We start from the raw sequence: 3,924 nt of genomic DNA, 5'->3' as shown, positions 1-3,924 counted from the left end.
TGCGGGTGTCTATGTCTGAAGGCAGAGGTTTGTTTTGTGTTAGTTTTTTTTCTCAATCTCTCTGTTACATGCACAAAACCTTATGTAGAGCTTGGGCCAGAATAGAGGCTCAGGAAAGAAGTCCTCCAATCTGCCTCCTTGGAGTGTCAAGGGTGTAGTCCAATCAAATGATGACAGAACTCTAGCTTTCACAGAATTCGCGATTCGGGGACCTCCCCACCCCAGCTCCGGACCCGGAGAGGGAGGCCATGATCCATTTCTCTGTCCTTGCCTCCTGGTTTCAAGCTGCCATTTCTGACTCTCTTCCCCATAGGATCAACCCTGAGGGAGACGGAGTGTATTTGTCTCCTGTAGCTTCTATAACAAGTCTCCACAAGCTTTGGAGGCTTCAACAAGGCAAGATTGGGGATGCCTGGGTGGCTCAGTGGTTGAGTGTCTGCCTTTGGCTCAGGTCATGATCCTGGGGTCCTGGGATTGAGTCCCACGTCGGGCTCCCTGCATGGAGCCTGCTTCTCCCTCTGCCTGTGTCTCTGCCTCTCTCTGTGTTTCTCATGAATAAATAAATAAAATCTTCTAAAAAAACCAAAAACAATGCAAGAGTTTTCTCTGTAGTTGTAGAGGCCAGAAGTCCAAAATCAGTGTCACTGGCCTACTGTCAAGGCGTGGGCAGGCTGGCTCCTTCTGGAGCCTCCAGGAGAGAATCCAGGCAGGGCCTCCTTGCTTCCAGAGCTGTGTGACTCACACCCCTTGGCCCAGGGCCCCTTCCTCCATCTTCGAAGTGGGGGTCCGGCCTTGGGCTTGGGGCACAGACCTGCTTCTCCCGGGTCCGATCTGCCCCCCTGGCCTGGATAATCGGGATCCTCTTCCCATCTCAAGATCCATACCTGAGCCACATCTGCAAAGTCCCTTCCTCAGATGAGGGAACATTCACAGGGCTCAGGGATTGGGCTCTGGGTGTCTTGGGGCCATTAATCGGCCTGCCACAGGGAATTAGGGCCTAAAGACCGAGAGAGCCTTGTGTGGCTGGCTCTGCTGTGCATGGCTTGGCTAGTGAGCAATGCTGATTTCTTCCCTCCTGTGGGCAGCTTTTGAGGGACTTCCATTGGGACCCCAGCTATGATTCCCATGGTGGGCTTGATGATCTCCCAGCTGCCAGATCTGATGCCCCCACATTCTAGGCCTCCCATCTACCCTCTGTTGGGGTGCCCGAAGTCCCCAACAGTCTCCCCAGTCAAGTCCCATCTGGTGGGGGTCCTGCTTTGTCTCTGGGAATCTGGTACATTTGTACCCCAGCATGCTCACCCCAGCATGGCTCTCTTGACTGTGTGCAGCCCAGGCTCCAGGCTGAGGTCATGTGACACAAGGATTCCAGCCTGGCCTGGCTCAGGTCTGCCCAGGCTTGAACCCCAGCCCTGCCATGTACTAGCCATAGGCCCTTTCGAGAGAGCTACCTACCTTTTTGCGTGTGACCTGGCACAGAATAAATACTTTGAAAAAGACAAAATAAACCAGCCAGCTGGCCCACAGGCCCCAGGGGACACATGCTTGGCTTCATCAAGAGAACCTTCCCCATGCCTGCATCTGGGTCCCTCAGATTTGGGCTAGGGGTGGATCCCAATCCCCTGGTTGCACCATTCTGAGGCTTTGAAACCTAAGCTAAAACTGAGCCGGAAAGAAGAGCCTTATAACATCCTGTCACGCTGGGGTCTGGGGCAGGAGGAAGACAGGGAGGGGCCAGACAGAGAGACCAGGAAGGGGCCTTGGGATGCTAGCCCAGGCCTGGCTGTCTGGGGCTCCGGGGCGGGCGATGGCTTCTCTATGTTCCTCTTCTTGCCCAACGACTTTTGTCTGTTTTTAAACTGAATCTTTTATTTTGAGATAGCTGTCGATTCACATGTAGCTTATCAACTTTTTACATAGCAAAATTTCAAGCCTTACAGAAAAGCTGTGAGAAAGGCACAAGGATGTGCTCACCTGCTTTCACCAATTCATATCTGATTGAGTTCATGGTTGTTGTTATTGTTGTTTTTGAAAGATTTTATTATTTATTCATGAGAGACACAGAGAGAGGCAGAGACACAGGCAGAGGGAGAAGCAGGCTCCCCGCGGGGAACCCGATGTGGCACTCGATCCCAAGATCCTGGGATCATGACTTGAGCCAAAGGCAGATGCTCAACCGCTGAGCCACCCAGATGTCCTGAGTTCACGGTTTTTAATCTATAGTCTATAACTATACAGACATGCATAGAAATAAATGTGGAAGTCTGGACATACTCTGTCCACCAGGAACTACATTTCTAAAGTCTCGTAGAGGATGAGTCTATTACATATATGTATATAACGAGTTTCTATATGAGTGTGTTTATACATGATGAGTGTGTGTGTTTGTGTCCCCCCAGCTCTGCCTGTGTAGTGGGTCTAGAAACATTGTTAGCCCCCAGAGTGCTAAATGCAGCTAATATCAGCTCAATTCTGGTTAAACACTATCTTCCACCTCTTCAGAAGTGGCTGATTCCAGGGCTGGCACAGGAGAAGTCTAGGATGAGCCTAGAACATACTGGCAGAAGGGAAGTGCTCAGAGAATGACAGGCGCTTGGCAGAAGGACAAGGAGGCAGCCACACAAAGCTGAAAGGGGCTCCACTGGCCAACTCCGGGACAGTTTGAGCATCCCATTTCAATCACTGTAGTCATGGATTCTAACCCATTGACAAAAACAGGAAAACGTGATACAACCATATTGATAGAAATGAAGGAGGAAAAACTCTTACAGAAAAAAACAGTGTGACTTCACACTGATCCATCCAGCTCTTGTCCAAGAGCCCTACAGGGCTCTTCCTCACTTTGTCTTTCTAGGTTTGTGTCTCCTTTCTTTCCTGGAGAGAACCAGGGTTCGAAGCAACACCACCTCATTTATCCATTTATGCTCTTGCCCACCATACTCATGCAGTTGTTGCAGTAATGCTACGCTGATGCCATGGCCTGTAACAAACCTACTCAGGAGAGGTCAACAGTTACTTGCAGTTCTTTTTGACTGCAAAAAAGGTCTTTAAGGTCTCAGTCATGCTGAGGATGCCTGGTGTTTAAACTGGAAGAGGTACTGGGGCCCCTGAGTGGAGTGAGGAGTTGAGCATCTGACTTTGGCTCAGGTCATGATCCTGGGGTCCTGGGATCGAGTCCTGTAATGGGCTCCTGTGGGGAGACTGCTTCTCCCTCTGCCTATGTCTCTGCCTCTTTCTGTGTGTCTCTCATGATGAAATAGATAGAATCTTTAAAAGTAAATAAATAAAAATAAACTGGAAGAGGTCCTTTCTGAATTGGGCTTTGGTGGACGAATAGGAGTCTCCCGGGGAGAGAAAAGAGAAGAGGGCCCAAGGTGAAAGGACACACAGGTACAAAAGGCAGGGGAATGAAAGAGCAATGTGGCCCCCCTACTATGGCTGGGGCCCAGTGTTTGTTCACAACACGAGGGGATATAACAAAGGATGGAGATGAGCAGTGCTGGGTATGGGTAATGGCTTGGAAGAGCCTTGAATGTCAGACAAGGAGCTTGGGGTTGGTGTAACAGGCCCTGAGGGAGTCCTGAGAGGCATCAGAGTTTAGAAAATGTGGGGGACAGATTGGCAAGTTGGTGGGGGTGGTTGGGACCTTGAGACGCCTTGCCTGAGGAGTCAGGAGGGCTCTTCTTCTCTGGAAACCTCCGTATGTCATGTGTAACATGGGTGAGAAGAGGAGACCCACTCCCAGGGCTGCGCAGGGACTCCCCAAGAGCCATATCTGGCCCTTTGGGGTGTGAGGTAGAGGCTGGGCCGCTCACATGCTCTCTGTGCTCAGTGATGTGTCTGCTTCCTGTTTCTCCTCCCTCAGGGGCAGCTTCAAAAGAACAACGCGCTCTCAAAACAAAGGAAGACAGTCCTCCACTGCAG

The sequence above is a fragment of the Nyctereutes procyonoides genome, unplaced genomic scaffold (assembly GCF_905146905.1).
Source record: "Nyctereutes procyonoides isolate TBG_1078 unplaced genomic scaffold, NYPRO_anot_genome, whole genome shotgun sequence".
NCBI classification, from domain to species: Eukaryota; Metazoa; Chordata; class Mammalia; order Carnivora; family Canidae; genus Nyctereutes; species Nyctereutes procyonoides.
The sequence above is the reverse complement of the archived record's forward strand: the minus strand, read 5'-3'. Positions refer to the sequence as shown.